The following is a 21,253-nucleotide window of genomic DNA, read 5'->3' as shown; positions in this document are numbered from 1 at the left end:
CTTGCAAGTACTGGTTCCCCGCGTACGGCATTTTCCTCTGAGCCTAAATATTTCACAGCAGTGAAATTTTAGAACCAGTTTACAAACAGGACTGCTCTACATTTAGTTTGTATACGAGCCGTTGATGTGTTTTTTTAATGCTATCGCCTGTCAGTGCTTTGAGCGATGCTTCCAAATGTGTCACTCTAGAGGCAATGTAAAAGCCAAGACGACTCGCTACATATCAAGTGTTTGAATACCATATGTTAAAATTCGACTTAGCTCTGCACCTGCATGAACGGCTCTCACATCAACGTCAACAAACATTTCATCCGCGTCACTGTTGCTAGGTCGCCAGACCACCCTTTCGACATCACACGAGGTCTCCACCAGTGGAGTGACCTTGGTCTCTGGCAGGAGGGCGACAAGAGTCAGTGATGTCACCGTCAGCAGAAACCGAGCAAAGCTCGAGCAGAGGCTGCTGCAGGCGTATCTCGAGCAAGGGAGTCGCTGCAGCGCATACGCCACCGACGATATAGACAGTGCCCAGACCAGTAGCTCTCATTGCGGTCGGGTAGAGCTTGAGGCTGTACGTGCACACCAGTGCAAGGTTGGCCAGGACTGAATCGAAAAGCAGTTCCCTGAAACAACACCCCCAATCAGAGCATATTCGGTCTCGGAAGTACACCACGCATCGCATTACATATCGGGCTCCTTGATCCCTGATTTGCAAACGTGAGTAAATTTGTTTTTCTTGGTGTGAAGAAGAGGCAGTTTAGGTATTTTTTCAGGAAGTGACGGAAGCGAGTGCTTATTGAGCAATATGATGCAATCAAGTGCCCTAATGAGGAGCTCGGGCCGAAGTCCCAACAGTTTTCTCACCTTAGAAACGCAAGAGCATGGCAATCACTCAGAACACCCAAAACTATATTAGAGTTAAAGACTACGTTTGAGGACTGCATTTCTGTTCCTTACATAGACAAAGGATTATTTTCTTAGCTGGGCGCCGTAGCTCTTCGGGTCACATGAAAATATACTTTTAACACCTTACAGAATAGCTGTACTGATTTTCTCACATTTTTATAGATGCAGTGCATTAGTTCTTAAGCTGTGGAGAAATCATTTGATTCACATATTTTCACATATCACGTATCTCGACGTATTGACGCATCCTAGCCTCCTTTCGCATGTCAGGTTACGTGTAGTTAGATAACGCGCACCTTCCACTTCCTGGCATACGCTAATTAAGGCTGCGATTTGGGCGAGTTGGTATTGATTCAGATTTATTGTTTAACAATGCCTCATTAGTGTAAGCCGTTCATCTGAGCAGTAGCTGCACAAACACTGTGGCCGTGTAGGTGACCAGTGCCTACACAGTGGCCACAAGTAAGACGCAGGGCAGCACGAGCAGCAGAGCGTCCCACCTAGTCAATGTGCGCTGGAGTTCATCCGCACTGACGAAGCAGAACACGATATTTTATCGGCCACTCACACACCGAAAGACAAATACGCGATTGCTTATTACATGATTTTCCGATTCAATTCTCCAAGCAGACCATTATTTCATTAGGCCATATGATTTACTTTCATTTCTGGCTGTTTGGGATTCGACATCAAGTCATAACATGCTTACCCGCCGGACATAGCAGCATGCCCAGCACTGCATATGAACTTTCATCAAGCGTTGCAACCAATTCAAAACATGTTCCGTAGCGAATTTAAGTTCTCCGTCGATGCTTTCATGGCACTCGGTCGCTCCCGCATAGAGTTTTACACGCCTTCAACTTGCGCGTCAAGCGGTGCAAAGCTGTAGTGGCCATCGCCTTGCTTTCAGCGCCGGGGAAAACAGGTCTGCACACATAGAAATCTGCTGGGGCATCAAGTAATTCTGATCACATATTGAGAGTTGCATCTATAACTCTTGCCAGCGACCCAGCCGGTCGGCCATCTGTCCTACGAGCGGCATCGCCACCAGCCCTCCGATGTTATTGTATATGACTGCGAGAAATAAAAGCCCGCGGCGCTCGCACACCAGGTTCCACTCGCTGGTCAGTGTCTTCACTCCTGGCGAAAGGTCGTACTCCCAGCTACTGCACGGTACCTCTTGCCGCGGGGTTGTCACCGCCGTTGCCGCAGATACTGGGCGGCCGGCAGCGCCGACGCCGTTGCTCTCTGTTGTCGTCACAGAACCCACGCTGCAGACGGTGCACTTGCTGTAGCGGCCGTCGTTGCCAAGCGAGATGAATGTCCTCTTCCACTGCGCCTCGCTCACGTTCCCCACTTCCACGGATGTGCGGCACCAGTCGCCCACCGACGGTGCAAGCAGCGGCATCGCCATCCAGTGGAACGTGAGCATGGGCAGAGAAAGCAAGGCACAAGCCAGCAGCCCTATCCTGTACAAGGCACGGGATACAATGTTCGTTTCGGCTGTCGATGGTTCGTGGGTAATCGCGATGCTGGTAGCTCTAAGCCGTACAGAGCGTGACTTCATAATTGCGGTGCCAGTGGCAAGGGCGCCCGGTATAGCCAGCACTGCAGGGTCGGGTGAAGGCGTTGACGAGGGGTCGGCACCGAAGGTAACGTTGGTCAAGCCACCGCGACTTTGGCTCCGCTTTTATGTGGGGCTCGAGTAGACGTTCTCCCCGGATCTTCTGTCTCCTGCGGAGGAGACCGTCATGGCTTCGGACACCAGTGGCGTAGGCGTGGCAGTCTCGACTGCCTCCGCTGTGCTCGTCTCCGGTGCATCGCAGACACAGCCGTCCCTTTCATTATCATAGACTGAGCGCACTGCTGGGCTTGTCGGGCTCGGAGGGGTGGATGCTGACGTGCTCTCGAGGATAGGAGGCAGCGGCATGACGCTGTACCAGGAGACAGCGGAGGCTTCCTGAGATGAACTTTCTTCGGGTCTTCTCGACTGTGTTGGGTCACGTGCAAGTGTAGCGGAATCAGTGATAATCGAGCACGCCAAGTTTTCCGAGCCCGAAGAGGTACGCCGGCGCCGCTTTTTTAGCTTTGGAGACTTCTCCCTCTTCTTTCTGAGTGTAAACAGCAATAATGACATTTTTCTAGAAGCGTGACAGTAAAGACGGACTTCAAGCAGAAAAGCCCACTAAATATTGCGAGAAAGATACAGAATCATATTTCTTCACACTATGCCTCACAGCTGTAGGAATTCTCGTGGCCATTAAGGCAAGGCGCTGCGGCGCCTTGCCCTATACAACATGTTTTTGCAGATAAAGCAACGTGCTTGTTTCGAGTTAGTAGATTACGTGTAGCGTCTGCCCCGGACATGTAACACCATACCACAGCAACTAAAGAATGTCAATATTTACTAGAAGCAAGCGTTTCTAGCGGTGTAGTGAGAAGTAACAGTCTCAATGAGAGACTGATGGTCGCCGTCAAGCTTAAAATCCGTAAACGGTACGCAAGAAACTACACGCTCATACCTATGAAAATATGCATTAAGTTGAAGGGGTTGAAACTGACTAGGTCCATCAGCAGAAGGCTAAAAAAAATTCATCATAACAAGGGATGCGGGCGGAACACTCACTTCCTGTATCGCCTCCCAGGTCGGCCTCCGACATTCGGCTGCTTAGCACCGGTAACGGAGCCCCACGCATTGGTGGCCATAGTCACGCTCTCCGCGACAGGCTGCGCGGACGGGTCAGTATCCACGTGGTTCCGGCTGCTACCAGCAGACAACAGGTAAGGACGAAGGAAGGAAGGAAGGAAGGAAGGAAGGAAGGAAGGAAGGAAGGAAGGAAGGAAGGAAGGAAGGAAGGAAGGAAGGAAGGAAGGAAGGAAGGAAGGAAGGAAGGAAGGAAGGAAGGAAGGAAGGAAGGAAGGAAGGAAGGAAGGAAGGAAGGAAGGAAGGAAGGAAGGAAGGAAGGAAGGAAGGAAGGAAGGAAGGAAGGCCTCAGACGTTGCTGGCACATAACCACTACGGGGGAGTGGCCAAGACACAGGCGGTTACTTACTGGATACAGGAAAGTTTTGACCGGAAAAGGAGTGGTAATAGTATGTAGTCTAAGAGATTGGGAAAGGGAAGGAAAGGGGTCCAGTTAACTTGGAGATCAAAGACGGGACAATTGCTTAATGTGCATAATAGTACACAATGCCTGTAATGTTGCAATGTCGTACTGATTGAGGGCGGGAAAAAGAAATTAGAATGGGAGTCGCTGCGTTTCTTGAAGAAAATTTTGCGCAGCAGAGCGCACACTCCTGTCGCTTCGTCCAAGCAAAGAAGCGCCAATGGAAAGAACAACCGCGGAAGACACAGGCAAGCCCAGTTGATGAAATGGAATCTGCAAAATACTCTTCCTAAAATGAGAAAAGCGGCGGCAGAACAGCAGGAAGTGATCTATTGTCTCAGGTTCGGCACAAAAAGGGCACAGTGGGGAAGCTGCCAGGCCAGATCTGTGAAGGTAGAAATTTAGAAGGGGAACCCGGCAACGCAAGCGCGTCAAAGAGGCCTCTAGTCTGCGTGAGCGCCAGTCTTTGCTACTCCAAGGATGCAGAAGATGCTGATATTCGGGAGATGATGTAAGAGCCGAGGCAGCAAATTCCTGAAATATTGTGTAGCTGCGAAACCTCACCGTCGCTGTATATGCACATGATGGCAGGACAGCAACAATTGGGCCGCTGAGAGAGGCTCTTGCTAAGGAATCTGCAACCTCATTTAAGTGAAAGCCCATGTGACCGGGTACCCAAAGCAACCTTACCGAACTTAGATGGAGCGGAATCAGGAACTTAAAGAGGCGTAACGGCCGAGAGTCAGTGGGTGAGGATAACGAAGAGCAAATGGACAGAGAGTCTGTCATAACCACGACCTGGGAAACTGTAGATTCTAATTTTCGTAAGGCTAAGATTACTGCTAATAATTCAGCCAGAAAAATTGGAGTGAAGTCAGGAAGACGGAGAGAAAAAGACCAATCCAGTGAAGGCGAAAAAATTCCCACACCTGCCTTTTCGCGATCCTGCGAGGCATCAGTAGCAATAAGAACATGAGAGGGAAAGGACCTTAGGTGGTCCTGCAATAGACCCTGAAGAAGTGGGAAGGGCTGCAGCTTTGCATTCGATGGGAAAATATCATCGAATTCAATCTGGACAGATGAGGAGTTGTTAAATATTTGGCGGACATCTGTGAAATGAATATTTATGCGATCAAGGAGGGACTGCACGTAACATATCTGCGGGGTATGAAATCGAGACCAGGCAGCACTAAAAAAGACGGAAGGTTGACTAAGAAATATTATACTGGAAGCGTGAATAGGTGAGTCGCACAATTTTAAAAATGTTTGAACTGTTAAAAGGCGAAACCTAGCTGATAACGAAGGCATTCGCGCCTCAAGGTGCAGAACAGCAGTGGCGACATATTTTGGAAGCCCCAGACAAAGGCGCAACGCCTCACGCTCCAAAAGCACAAGAGGGCGAAGTTTATAGGCAGGAGCTCCTCAGAATAAAACACACCCGAACTCCAAAATTGGGCGGACGTACATTTTATAAATCATCAGAAGTGTATGCCTTCTCATGCCTGATCTAGCACTACAAAGCCTGCGCAGGATGCCAATGGCCCGAACTCCTTTTGCAGAAACTTGCTCAATGTGGGGCCGCCAGGAGAGAGTAGGGTCGTATATTACACCGAGATACTTCACCGTCTGAACTTGAGGTATTATGTTATTTCTATAGACCAGGCAGATATTTACTGGAACAGAAACTGGAAATACTAACAATGCGCATTTCTTCACATTAAGGGACAGATGAATTCTTCCTAGCCAGTTGTCAAGAACATTGAGGTAATTTTGTAGGGTTTGATAAAGAGTGTGAATGTCACTTGCTGATGCAAAAAATGCAATATCGTCGGCGTACACATATGTTTTCACATTTTGAATGCATGGACTTGAGCTTAGAAAAATGTTAAAAAGAACAGGTGAGAGAACTGATCCTTGCGGAACACCTCTTGTCTGTGGAAATCTCCTTGAGGAAACACCATTTTGGGAGCAGTAAAATTCTCTATTTTCCAAAAAAACAGATATCCAGGCTACAAAATAGCTTGGGAAGTTGAGTTCCTGTAATCTTAGTAATAGAGTCGAGTGCTCCACGCTGTCGTATGCTTTACTGACATCCAAGGTGACAAGCGCAGCAAACTTTTCTATATTGCGAGCTAATTTAATACGACTCTCAAGGTTAGTATGAGCACACCAAATTGAACAACCCGGCCTGAAACCAATTTGGCATGGATTCAATCCAGCAATTTCTGAAATGAATGACATGACACGGCTGAGAAGGACCCTTTCCACCAATTTCACAAGGTTCGATGTTAACGAAATAGGGCGTATATTGTCTAAAGTTAAGCCCTCCCCTTGCTTTTTAAGCAATGGAACTATTTCAGCAAGACGCCACTCATGCGGTACCCAAGGACCTTTAATAGAATGGTTAATTAGAGCCAACAGGTCTGCAGGAGATTCATTGAACAATATTCCGTGCACCTCAGCGGTCTTGAGCCACTCGTTTAAGTTGACTTTAAGCCGGTACGCGAAGTCAGTATGCGACTCTCCGCCTTTCTTTGCCTGCCTGAATCGCTGCCTAAAGGCTTCAGCAGAAATCCGGTACTTTCTAAGCAGTGCGCCATTTACCTTCTCGTAGTCATCACACTCTTCCCGTGAGAGGCGAGCCAACATTTCGGCCGCCTCGCACGGAAGGAGAGGAAGTAACTTCTCAGACAAAGCGCTCTTGTCGATGTGCACCTTCCCGCATGCGCGTTCGAAATTTACCAAAAAGAGTGCAATATCGCCTCCCACGCGGTATGGTGAGACGAGATCCTGCAATCTCTGCCTCCCTTGCTCCTCTACCGAAGCTACAGGGCTAAGACGCGCCATATTCCCTCCGTTCGACGCGATTTCGAGCTCCTTCATTTTTCGAGCATGTTCTCTCGCTGTTTCCTCTGCCTCACGGACCTTCCGTCTTTCTTGAGCCATCCGAAGCTCTTCTTTTTCTTTCTGCTCGCACAACTCCCATCTTTTCTGATCTTCTTTGCGTCCAACAATCGTTTCCCAAGCCTCGTTGACCTCCTCAGTAGTCACCTCCTCCTGCCGCAAAACCTCGAGAATTTCTTTTTTTCTTTTCGCAGAACGTAGCGAAATCCCCAGCTCCTGGCAAATTTCGAGCAGCTCCTGCACTTTTAACTTCTCCATCGTGAGTTCCACCATGCGTTAGCAAGCCCACTAAAGCAAAAGCCCTAGCTTGAACTGGACAAAGCAGTTTCCCTAAATCAATTTCCCAGACAACAGGAATCCGCACCTAGCACCTGCCTGTGCTAGTACGGTCTGGCGAAATGAACGGAAAGCATTGGACACTCACCTTGCCAAGGTATAGCTGACGCCTGTAAGCCCCGTAGCTGCCGAGGTCCGTTGGAGCCGGTAACTTCACGTGGACATCCCACCGCTGCCACCAGTTGTTGGAATTCAGGTAGCGTGACTGGACTGGAGAAGAGACGAGGACGATCGGAGGAAGAAAACTTGGAAAACTTTATACAAGGTCTATTTACATTACGTACAAGTATGGGCAACTGAGAGTGCTTCTCAGTAAAGAGAGCTTCTTAGGAGTCGGGAGTCTCTGATACCTCTCAAGAAGGGGGCTCTCTTCTAGCATCAACCAGCAGCTCCTTAAATACTCTTCGTATTCCCCAGGTCCCTAGCTGGGGAATACAGTTCGAAGAATGATATCTCACCACACGATGGCACTGATGGTACCACCCACGGCAGGGCGGTCCTGATGTTTCTTCGAAGCTCGGTCGAGAGAAAGGGAACAGGACTCGGTCACGTTGTCGTCCCCGCGGGCGGCTTCCAGGTGGCCGCGCACGTGCATCCGGAGGACACCTGCATGACACAGGAATGCAGGCTGTCTCCCCGCAGGTGTCGAAAGAGCTTGTACTCGTGACCGGAACGCGGAGGCTCTGTCGCAGGTGCGGCACTCGGGCAATTGTTCAAATCCAGCGTCACTGAAGGGGACCACACTGATACCGCACTTCGTCGTGGCGAGAACCGGAACGAATACGCTTATGGTCGTCGCTGGCATTCCTGTTGAACACGCGGGGACGCTGTCGTCTCTGCTTCGGCATTCCTGTTCGAACACGTGGGGACGCTATTGGCGTCGTTCCCTCTGGCAGTCCTGCAGTCACGTCTCCCCAAGAGGGCTCACCCACCCTCGCGGTGGTCTTCATGGAATCCTCCCCATGTCCCACTTCGTCGAATTCCACAGCAGGAAGGAAGCGCGAGCACAACACCCCCTATGCGCAGTGTGTACCAGAAGCTGGGTGCGCTAGGAGACAAGGACGGACAGACGGCCATATGATAATTTTAATACAACAGGAGTGCTGAACAGTTCTTATACTGCACATCAGGACTCAGAATGTCACTTACATTGCCAATATGCCCGAAAAAAATATCAGGCAGAACATTTTTCTCAGCAGCAAGCATCCAGCTGCTGCGCATATTCCTGATGTTCATTGCTCTCTGCAATCTAACACTATATTCGGTGCCTGGGCGCATTGTTTACGAGTAATATTTGTACACGCCTTAAATTTTTTTTCTACGAATTTATGTGCTTGCATATTGGTTGCGGACCAGACCATGAACGTTCAGTGCTGGTGGTGGCGAAAAGTATTTATTTAGAGACAGGTGCTCGGGGAAAGGTCTCTAGTGGGTTTCGCCCGTTACAGTACAAGGTGGGGTCCCTCATTCCGGGATCCTGTTGGTCCTGACTGATGCGCAGGTCCGCCGAATCAGGGCTTGTTGGGCCGATAGCTCCTGGCAGCCGAGCAGGGCCGCCTCCTAGACCTCTCGGGTAGGGTAAGGGGAGGTGGGGGAGAGAAGGATTTTGCCTGCATGCCCAAACCCTGTGAAAAGTGTCGGCCACCTCCCCACAGAGTGAGCAGAGGCCGCCAAAATAAGAGCCAAAGTGCATGAGAACCACCGGGCACAGCAGGGTGTTTGTTAAGACCCTAAGGAGAGTTCGTTCGCCAGCTTTACCCAGTCACTTCATAGGAACCGGGTAGCGCCGGTGTTCTGCACGATAGTGCTCAGTAATGTCTTTAAAATAAAGAAGAGGGCTGTGATCTGGGTTAAGGTCCTCGCAAGAAACGCCTGGTGCCCGGTAAGTGAGTACGCGGGCTGCCTCATGATCCGCTTCGTTGCCTGGCATGCCTTGGTGGCTGGGGACCCACATGATTGAGCGACGAGTTGGATCGCAGTCGCGAGTACTCTGGTGAAGAATTTGGTGAGCAAGGGGACTGATCCAATCGAACTCAAAGTTACGACAGGCTCCGCGAGAGTCTGTGAGGATTAATTTAGAGTCGGGATGGAAGGCTGCGAGGGCGATCGCTACCTCCTCTGCATGCGTTGAGCTGGGCGCTCTGAACGAGAGGCCGCCCACGGTTTTCCCTCGTGTATGACTGTAGCCATGTATCATTCCCCCTTGCAGTGGTAGGAGCTTCCAATGTCAACGTAGAAGATGTGTTTCTTTGAACCATAGTGGCGGTGCAGGGCATTCGCCCGCACCTGGCGCCGGCCATTATGGCCCTCCTTGTTCATCTTAGTTGTAAGGGGTCAAACTTAGAGGACGCGTCTCCACAGCGTGTTTTGTGGCTCATAAGACCAACACTTCTGATGGTGCATTAATTTGAGTTTGATATCTAAAAATCGGATGGCATTGTTTTCTGGCACTTCAGTAGTTAGTATGAGGGGATGAAGGCACTGAACAAAATTAGCTTTGATCTGCGTAAAGTCTGCGTCAAATTTTTCCACACTAGTGTCTATAAGAACAAGAAAGTCATCAAAACAGCGAAAACACTGTAAAACCTTTGACCCTTTCAATTTTTTTTTGACGCATTCTACCCTTTTGTGCTAACAAGTCACTAAGCACGGGAGCTATGCATGAACCGATGCAAACTCCTCGTTTCTGCAGGTAAAACTCGCCGTCCCAGGAAATGAAAGTAGAAGTTAATTACACTTTGAAGTAGTTCTAAAAAGCCCCCGACGGATATGCCGCTCTTGTTTTGTAATTAAATAAATCCTTGCTGGTCAATACATTCTTCTAAGCGCGCGAAAAACTCATCATGCGGTAGTGAATAATGTGTCTTTAACGTCAAAAGAGCAGGCCATTAGTCCCTTGATCTTGTTAGTTTCTAAAAACTGGATTACATTCAGCGAATTTTTTACGTGGTACGGATCGTACAACGTGAGCGAATTTAAACTCTTCTTTAGAAAAGCGGGAACAGTTTTCTGCCAAGTGCCTCTTTCAGATACGATTACACGAAACGGACACTCTGGTTTTTGGGTCTTTGCGCTAAAGAACACTTGTGAACTAAGTCCTTTACTGTTATCGGCTCCTTTCGTTTACAATTCAAGGGGCATGTCCGTAGGGGGCTTTTTAAAAGAACTCCAAGTGCATTTAATTTCTACTTTCATTTCCTGGGACGGCGAGTTTTACCTGCAAACACTAGTAGTTTTCATAGGGTCATGCATAACTCCCGTGCTTAGTGACTTGTTGTTAGCACAAAAGGGTAGAATGCTTCAAGAAATATTGAAAGGGTCAAAGGTTTTACAGTGTTTCCGCTATGTTGATGACTTTTTGTTCTTATAGACACTAGTGTAGAAAAATTTGACGCAGTCTTTACGCATATCAACGCTACCTTTGTTCAGTGCCTTCATCCCCTCATACTAACTACTGAAGCGCCAGAAAACAATGTCATCCGATTTTTACATATCAAACACAGATTAATGCACCATCACAAATGCTTGTCTTGAGCCAAGAAGCAGTAAGCCATTGCTTCCTTGTACGTCATCTCAGTCTAAGGTGGTTAAACGTGCCGTGGCGAAATTATGCTTTCACAACGCGCTTAAAAAATCTTGCATGCACTCTATGCAAGATAGCTTCTTTCACCAAACCGATCGGCTCGTAAAGGCTGATTATCCTAACCAGCTGCTGGTGTCAGTGTCAGAATCTATTCTCAGTAGTTTGAGCAAAAACAGAAAAAGGGAACAGGCAGATTCATTGACGCGAAAGGAAAAAAAAAACCACTGTTGTGCCTCACGTTCATCATTTGCCTCACAGACTAAAAAAGATAGCAAATATAGCACGTGTCAAAGTCATTTTTTTCGGCTCCGGATAAGCTCGGGAAGATGTGCAAGATGAGTAATACTGATTTCGGTCCTAGAGAGTGCGACATCAAACATGAAAATCAATTCGTCTCCTGTGAAGAAGATGTAGTTTACGCCATTCCCTTGTCATGAGGCAAGCTTTATGTGGGTCCGACCAGGAGGTGCCTCAAAGAACGCTTGAAGGAGCCCAACAACAATGTGCATAATACTGTAAAAGGGCATCTCGGCATCCACTGTAGAGACTGTGACAGAAAAACTTGCCATCCTGGCTTCTCTGGCACACAATTTTGAAGCAAGCACAGTAACCAACTAACACGTGAAATAATTGAAGCAGCGCACATCACCTAGCCAAAAGATACTTGCGTCAGCAGCCCCTCTTTATCGATTTGTTCCAAAGAACTGGCATATCTAGCGTGGGGGGGGGGGGATGATAATCACAGCTATCGCCATTGTTCAGTGCGGCATGTATGAATGACTGTGAATCTATGAATGGTTATTTTGTTTTCTTTTTTGTTGGAACTGTATATATTTTTCATTCCAAGCAATAAACATCAGTTGCAATTCAGCGCTCGTATGTGTCGTGTCTCCCTCGTTGTCCCTGTCAAACTGGGAGCTGGTCTGTTTATTATGACTTACCAACTCGCCCAAGCATCCGTTTTGACAAAAGTATGGAATAGCGTACCACTTGAAATCAAAATGGCTAACAATTTCCTGTTTTCTATTAAGCTTCTACATTTCGAAGATTAAGGATTATGTTTGCTAATCTTTTTATGTCTGCTGTTGAGTGTTGCTCGCTGTTACTTTGTTCACTGATCTTTTATAACCGAGTTTCATGTTGGTATCTTCTGTTGCTGTAATAACAAATGTGTACATTGGGCCTACACTAGCTTTGGCTATTGGCCCAGCAGTTTTTGCAACCTTTTCGTAGTATCTGAAGTTCAAATAAAGAAAAAATCTCCAAGAAACCTTTGCCATCTTTCCGTAAGCGGATGTAAGAAGTCGAGCACAGTACTCGACTAGTTACGAAGGCATGGGCGAGCCACAGCGCATCCTTACTTCGCAACCCGCCTCGCTTGTTGGAAACGCGGCGAGCCATTCGGCTCACCTGGTCGATTCGGCTCACCTGGTCGCCGACCTTGCGGAGTTTGGCAAGTATTGTGTCTGCCTTGCGATGCTGATTAATGAAGAGAACGAGTATTCGAACCTCCTGCGCGTCACGGATGGGGCCGCTGGCGAGAGAAAGCTGAACGGAGATTTTGCATTTCAGAGAATGTCGAATATGCGCAAATTCATGCTTGGACTGAGAAAACTGGAGGCCGCAGTAGGTATCATATTGGTCTACTATGCTCGCCACTGCTTGCAGGCATTCCTCCATCTCTCCTATGTCTCACGTAGTGTCCCAGATGGTGATGTCGTCGGCGTACAGCGCATGCCGCCGACACCCGCCAGCTGTGCCGGGATGTGCATCATGGCAATGTTAAAGAGAAGGGGGGACAACACAGCGCCTAGTTGTGTAACCCGCGTTGCCATGGCAAACGGGCCGTTCTCGGTCTCTTGTATGCGTATATATGCCAAGCGGTCTGTTAAGAAATGGTTGATGTATTTGAATGTACGAGAGCTGCAGTTGGGCTCGCTAAGATAATTTAGTATGATGCCGTGTTTAACATTGTCAAACACACCCTTGAGATCGAGTGGCAGGATTATCTTGTCATTGTGTGGGTGTTCCATGGGTTCCGGAACCTCGCGATGAAGCTGTTAAAGGATGTCTCGTTCGGACTTATGAGGTCGGAAGCCGAACATGGTGTCTGCGAATGTGTTCTTGCTCTCGAGATATTTGGAGAGGCGGTCACGAACCATCGTTTCCATCAGTTTCTATACGCATGAAGTGAGGGAGATGGGCCGGAGGTTGTCTGTGTTTACTGGTCTCCCCGCCATCGGGATAAAGGTTACCAATGATGTCTTCCAATCGGGTGGCAACGAAGTGTCCCCGGTCCAAATGGCGTTGATATATTCACGTAGGGTTTCGTACGCCTGATCGGGAAGGTTTGCCAACAGTATGATTGTGATCTTATCCCTCCCGGGTGCCGTCCCCCTGCGCATTTTGGCAACAGTCGCGCGAAGGTCGTGAAGCGGGAAAAGCTGATCCAGTTCCAGATTATCGCTCCCTGCATACTAATAATCCTGCCAGCACGGGTCTTGAATCTGACTGAGGTATTGTGAGCGCAGGACGTCCGCTAGCTGCTCTGTGTTTCCTTGAAAGTTGTGTATCGTGCGAGAGCGGTATTTCTAGGTTTCCGAGAGTATTTGTGTATGGTCTATGAGCCTCCTAAAAAGCCGCCAAGTTTTGTGGCTCGACATTTGTCTTGCTGCGCTGCTACATCTATCTACACAGTTATTGTCAGCGAGCTGGGCAGCATACTTGGCAGCTTGCTGGGTGAGGTGCACTCCTTCCTGCATCCTTCCTGCGGTGGCGAACGTTCGGACTATCTCGCTGCCCGGCGCTGAGGCTGGCCGAGTTTGCACGTCGTGGGCGCAAGACGTAGACGCTTGGTTGTTCGGGACGCCCACACGTACACGCGTGTTTATGACACCACCCGCAACGCTGTGCGACGACCGGTTGCATCACAATTTTGATGCGAAAGTCAAGAAAGGCATACAATTGCAGGCGGATATGTCATCAGTTCGAATCCCTGTCGCAACCTAGCCTCCATCTTACTAGCACGTGTAAGCTACATGCAACGAGAAATCTTATGACACCACCCGGAATGCTGTACGACAAATGGTTTTGTCACAATTTTGGTACGAATGTCGGGAAAACTGGCAGCACATGGAGGTCGGCCAATGGCGAGTGTATATAGACGAACGACATATAAAGGATTGTCTGAAGTGGCAGTGGACGGCTTGCTGTGTGCGCCATAGGACTCTTGATGACGTCACGCAATGATGCTTGCCATCGCTGGAATTTTCTGTACCATCTACGATTACACACACGCGCGTGCGATGATTTTGTGTCCAAAAAATTCTTGCGATGGTTCACTGACGTTCGTTGCGAAGTGTGGTCCAGACCAAGTGCGTCGTTAACTACCCAGCTCCGATGTCGTCCACATTTTACTCTCGGAACCGTTTTTTTTTTAAGACACAACGCGCTTTTTTCAGCTATCTGTCAGCTTCCTTCAGAGCCTATCATACCCGTGGCGAACATCAAGAGAGCCTAGATGATAGTTTCGGAGTCCGCTGTTACCACAAACACTCTCACTGAGTGTTGAAACATTTTCGCTCTCACACGCCTCCTACGCATTTTCACAAGGAACTTCTTGTGTTCAGCTCTGCTGATTGGAATGTCAGAAGTTGGAAAGTTTCACCAGCGTGACTTGCGTGCTGAATGCCAGCGTGAAGATTTGAACAGCTGAGGTGTGAAAAGAAATCATTAGATCAGTGTGAAGTGCACCCGTCTCTTAGATTATTTGTCGGGGCGATTAGGCCATGTAATTGGCAGAAGTATATTGGATAGTGCTGGAATAGCAAAGAGGAATTTGCAGACCAACAATAAAAATAACTTTTTTTTCTGCCATCACAAGCAGAAGAAAGTGCTGACTGTCCTTTGTGCGGCAAACCATGGGTCTATTACCCGCTACGGCTCGTACTCTTCGATAGATGATGTAGAACATGGTGACCCTTTCCTCTTCAGTTCGGGATGAGACGAAGTTCGCATAAAGCAGCACGTCTATGAAATCAGTGCCCAGAAGATCCTGAATATATATATATATATATATATATATATATATATATATATATATATATATATATATATATATATATATATATATATATATATATATTAAGGAAGCCAACACTCACGGAAACCAAGGGGCATAGGGGAATGTTTTTAATCTTTTTTTATTTGTAGTGCCAATCAATAGGTTTTAAAGAAAATTACTTATAAAGCAGCAGAAAAAACAACCATGCCGCCGGTGAGATCCGAACCCACGACCTCCGAATATCACGTCCGGTACTCTTACCAACTGAGCTACGGCGACGGCTGTCCAATCTGCTGCTTTCGTGGGTATTTATGTTTACTTCGTCTAAGCGAACCTTGAGAGTGTTCATCAGCGCCACCCTCGACCTTAGCGATGGACGTAGCACGTCCTTTTATACCGCGAGTGTGACGTAGAACGTCATCTAACGGCGAGGGCGGAAACTGTGCGAGAGCCCTCTTATACTACATATGGCAACAAGACTGCCAGAACCGAGACCCCCGTTAAGCTATTAGCAGACAAGGTAAAGGAAATGAGGGACTCGTTTGACAAACATATTAAGGAAGTACTAGTAGAAAACATTTATTCCAAAAAGGTAGGATAGAGAGGCGAAAATGCAGATTTTGGGTGGAGTCCTTATTTCAGGACCCCAATGTCCACCGCAGTTGCTCTTGCTTGGGATATCAGCTTTCGCTGCGTCGCCAAGTCAGAGCTGAGCAGGGCAGACACCCACTGTTCCTCTGATATTAAGGAAGCCAACAGTCACGGAAACCAAGGGGCATAGGGGAATGTTTTTAATCTTTTTTTTTATTTGTAGTGCCAATCAATCGGTTTTAATGAAAATCACTAATAAAGTAGCAGAAAAAACAACATTGCCGCCGGAGGGATCCGAACCCACGACCTCCGAATATCGCGTCCGGTGCTCTTACCAACTGAGCTACGGCGAGGGCTGTCCAATCTGCTGCTTTCGTGGGTATTTATGTTTACTGCGTCTAAGCGAACCTTGAGAGTGTTCACCAGCGCCACCCTCGACCTTAGCGGTGGACGTAGCACGTCCTGTTATACCGCGAGTGTGACGTAGAACGTCCTCTAACGGCGAGGGAGGAAACTGTGCGAGAGCCCTCTTATACTACCTATGGCAACAAGACTGCCAAAACCGAGATCCCCGTTAAGCTCTGTGTGTGTGTGTGTGTGTGTGTGTGTGTGTGTGTGTGTGTGTGTGTGTGTGTGTGTGTGTGTGTGTGTGTGTGTGTGTGTGTGTGTGTGTGTGTGTGTGTGTGTGTGTGTGTGTGTGTGTGTGTGTGTGTGTGTGTGTGTGTGTGTGTGTGTGTGTGTGTGTGTGTGCGTGTGTGTGTGTGTGTGCGTGTGCGTGTGCGTGTGCGTGTGTGTGTGTGTGTGTGTGTGTGTGTGTGTGTGTGTGTGTGTGCGCGCGCGTGTGCGTGTGCGTGTGCGTGTGTGTGTGTGTGTGTGTGTGTGTGTGTGTGTGTGTGTGCGCGCGCGTGTGCGTGTGCGTGTGTGTGCGTGTGTGTGTGTGTGTGTGTGTGTGTGTGTGTGTGTGTGTGTGTGTGTGTGTGTGTGTGTGTGTGTGTGTGTGTGCGTGCGTGCGAGCGTGCGTGCGTGCGTGCGTGTGCGTGCGTGCGTGTGTGTGCGTGCGTGCGTGCGTGCGTGTGTGTGTGTGTGTGTGTGTGTGTGTGTGTGTGTGTGTGTGTGTGTGTGTGTGTGTGTGTGTGTGTGTGTGTGTGTGTGTGTGTGTGTGTGTGTGTGTGTGTGTGTGTGTGTGTGTGTGTGTGTGTGTGTGTGTGTGTGTGTGTGTGTGTGTGTGTGTGTGTGTGTGTGTGTGTGTGTGTGTGTGTGTGTGTGTGTGTGTGTGTGTGTGTGTGTGTGTGTGTGTGTGTGTGTGTGTGTGTGTGTGTTAGCGAACCATGACGGCCGCGCCTTGTGCCGCCCGCCTAGGCAGATCACTGACACAGCAGCACCCGTGTCTACAAACGCGTACAAAGACAGACCTTCGACAGAAACCACTAGAATGTCCGTGGGAGGAAGATGAGGCCTTGAACTATTCGAAGAGCACGCAATTCTTGCCTCTGGAATTGCGGAACTTAGTTTCCATCGTAAGCGGATGTAGGATGACGGCGGATAGGTGACAATGAATGGCGAAGTGGGGACGGGGATCGACGGGTAGTATACGGCCGCTGGTAGGTGGCGTAGGCTTCCGGAGGTGGAGCAGAACGGAGCAGCTGAGGTGAGCAGGCTGGAGGGGCGACCATGCAGCGACGACAGAGGCGGGCCACATGTCCGGGGAAACCACACGAAAAGCATGTAGACAATTGTTCGATGTGCGCCAAGGGTTGTAGTGTGGTGCCGTTTCGTCACGTCACGGAACAAGTTTTTTTTTCGAATTGAGCCAGATCTACCAAAACATAAACCTAGAAAAAAAATGACAATTGGTAACCCGAAGGCAACGTAATGGTGTCCAACTTATTACCTCATATGTTTCTCGTGATACCTAGAGCAATCTACCAGCAACAATCGCCAAAAAATTGTTCGCATAGTTTGGCCGATACGCTGTTGTAAACATTGGAGTTGACCCATATCGAATTAAAGCATTTAATTCGACACTTATTACTGAAGTATATTCCGGCTTTTAATTCAAAATAAATCTTATAAACGGTCGTGCTATAATTTCAGCAGAAAAAGCATTACAGGTCGGTGTCACCAGCTCTTGGAGTTATACATGGATCGCAGGTTTGTCTTCCTGGCAGCATGAGCAGCCTTCTTCGCAGTCTTGCATACGTTTCTTTTCTTGACCGTAATTGGAGGCAGTAACGAAGTAATCAAGTTCTTCGTTGTCTTTCCATGACGCGCCATAATGCTTCACACGGAGACTGGTTACGTCTCTCACCTGCAGTTCGTTAAGGCTGTATGTGTACAACTCGCACTGTTCCGGTGTTTGTGCAAGAGTATTTCCCCTCTTTAGGACGGTTGTGAAATTTGACACAAACATTGTAGTGAGGTCCAGATCTAATTTCAGGGCTCCGTCCCACCACATTGTTTTGAATGTAAAAAACCTTTGTTTCGGTAATCTTGAAAGGCAATATCGAAGTTGACCTCATCACTTCCGAACTGTAGGATTTTCTGTCATAGACATTCCAATGCTTTCCCAGCTCTAATACCGTGCCGCGATTGGCAGAAATTCGCTTGTAGCCTTCTGTATTCAGGAGTTCTTCATATCTGATGTATTTTTCTATCCTACCAAATACTCTGTCGGGTGGTAAGAAATTGTGACCCGTCACAGGAAACACGACAGAAACCAACAAGCACGAGATGGAGCTTCATTTTGCATCCACCAAAGAATCATGCAAAGCATAGTAGAGCTCTTGTTTTGACCAGCACAACCATCATCAACCAATCGCACCTCTTTAATTCCTTCTAAACTTGCACTTGGAAGTGTCTTGTGTACAGCACTGGCAACTTGGTTGCTTCCTTTGGTGCTCTCGTCTTCACTCCATGTGTAGCAATTGATGACATCTTTGGGCATGCATGCATCTGCCAGATGTTCTACCGCGCACAGGCGATACTGGTACAACCGGCGGCTGTAGTAGGCTTGCTGGTCGGGAACATTGGGCATCGCTCGGTTTTGTTGGCAGTCGAAAGAGAATGTCTTCACGTTTTTTCTCTTTTCAAGCAGCAAGGAATAAAAAGCCCTGTACTTCAGGTTATATACCTGTTGCTCTGTTAGAACACGTTTCTTGTGTACGGAATTTTCGGAAGTCTTGACCTTATATGCATTTTCCAAGCGTATACAGGGCAAAAGTCCGTCATCGGCGTGCCAAACGACAGATTGAACTTGGTGCGAAAAATATGATGAAAGAAGCCACATTTCACCCGCACACCTTCGGCACCTTGTTGATTATATATCCTCCACACATTTCGGATACTCTTGAGCTCTGCCGGAAGATACAGCTTTCGTGTCTTCTGTCGATTGTAGCGCGGCTTTCTTGCGCGAAGTCGTTTTATGAATGTCACAGCATCTGACCGCTTTTCACCATAGCGCTTTAGCTTCTGATCGCCTCCACGAGCATCTACTTTCAGTTCGCCCATTTCGTGCCTATGCTTAACATAGCGAGTAAATGTGCTGTGGCTAACGCCAAGCAGTGCACAAAACATATCGCCACAAGCAAGAATCTCTTTTCCACTTTCGAACCGTACGTTGTAACAAACAACGATGTTCCGACGAGGTTCCTCTCCTTTTCCTTTTCTACGTTTTATCGCAGATGGGGTGCACGTAGTGCATCAGTATGAACGCTCTTCGCTCCGCAATGCACATTTCAATAAATTTGTTTTTGAAACTTTACACCGATGTTTCTGTCAAAAGCACACACTTGATTGTCTTTTTTATACGTTTATATTTTGGAAGCGGCGCATTCTTCCTTTCTCGGCGTCCTGGCTTGCGATTATTTTGTCGTCGTCTGGAAACAGATCGTTCATCGACCTCTTCATATCCTTCGCAATCCATTGGAAACCACCTCTGGAAACACAAAAGACGGGAAAACACGGACGAAACACAACCGAGCAGACGAAGCGTTGAGGCGCGAATTTACAAGGTGGCTGCCATGTTGGATGAATCACATAGTGTTTGAGTCGCTCTCCTTTTGTGTGAATGGATTTGGACCATTCCGATTCATTGAGCAGAAGAATCTGGCTCATTTTCGATTTGAAATGTGATCGACAGAATGGTGTTGGTGGTGGTATTTGACCCATTTTGTACCGATCTGTTGTGCTAAGGAAAGCTGACTTGATTTGCATGCAACTACAGTTTCGGTTTGTGGATTTGGCACATTTAGAAAAAACATCCTCCTCATATATATATATATATATATATATATATATATATATATATATATATATATATATATATATATATATATATATATATATATATATATATATATATATATATATATATATATATATATATATATATATACATCGAATAATACGCTTCGTTTCAGGAAACATTTTTATTTTACTCGACGTTTCGATCGATTAGAGGACCGATCTTTTTCAAGAATGATCATACAGTGCATGGGCGCGTGTTCTTATTGCATGGGACTTCACGCACAGAAGGCTTAAAAAGAAGACAAATAAAGAAAAATAAAGAAAAGAAACGGGGGGGGGGGGGGGCGGGAGAACGGAAAAAAGCAGGCACCTTATAGCAAATTAGGGAAGCAAATACGGCGCGTCGCGTACCCGTGAACTCGCTGCACACGCACATACAAACGCTTTCTTGATGACATATTCATAATTTGGACAGAAACAGAGGAAGAACTAATTAAGTTTATCACCTCATTCAGCAACATACATCAAAATATCTCTTTCACACACACCTACACAACTAATAGCATTAACTTCCCTCATGTGCTGGTTCGTGTTGATCGGGGTGCATTAATCACAAGCGTATATATATATATATATATATATATATATATATATATATATATATATATATATATATATATATATATATATATATATATATATATATATATATATATATATATATATATATATAAAATAAAAGTAAAATAAAAATGTATATTCGATGTATATTATTTTAAACAGTCAAGTACCTCATGTTTCCGCAACTATATATTGTTACGGTACGCAGTCGCCAAGCGAATACGGCGTTGTTGTGTCGCTGAGTAGTCGACGAAGACGCTGCCGCTAGTGCTTGTGTGCTTACTAAACAGAAGAAGTGCTTGTGTGACCCGTTTCGTGGTGTGTCTTCTGTGGACGGCGTACCATTTCTGCTGCTGAACTAACCTCGTAATATTTGGTGGAGGTTGTGCTGGGTACTACACCACGCCCTGGACCTCCGCAGCGGCCGTCACGTTGAATCCATCGCTATGCCGTCCAACGCACCTCCGGCCACAGCGTTAACCCCAGCGCCGACCGTTGTCGTAGCACAGCCTCGCGACAAGGGCACCTTTTGTGTCACTGATGATGTCGATGTTGAAGACTGGCTAGCCATGTATGAGCATGTGAGTAAGCACAACCGCTGGGACGCGACCCTCATGCTTGCAAACGTCATCTTCTGCTTGGCGGGCACGGCGCGCGTCTGGTTTGAGACGCATGAGGAAGAACTTACCTCTTGAAACGCCTGCAAGCAGAAGCTCCGCGACTTATTTGGCAAGCGAATTGGACGCAAGCTCGCCACTAATAAAGACCTCGCTTCTCGAGCTCAGTCGTCGACCGAGTCTTACATCTCTTACATCCAGGACGTCCTCGCTGTTTTCCGTAAGGTAGACAGCGCCATGTCAGAGACCGACAAGGTGGGCCACATCCTCAAGGGGATCGCCA

Source organism: Amblyomma americanum, chromosome 4 (genome assembly GCF_052857255.1).
Source record: "Amblyomma americanum isolate KBUSLIRL-KWMA chromosome 4, ASM5285725v1, whole genome shotgun sequence".
Taxonomy (NCBI): Eukaryota; Metazoa; Arthropoda; class Arachnida; order Ixodida; family Ixodidae; genus Amblyomma; species Amblyomma americanum.
The sequence above is the reverse complement of the archived record's forward strand: the minus strand, read 5'-3'. Positions refer to the sequence as shown.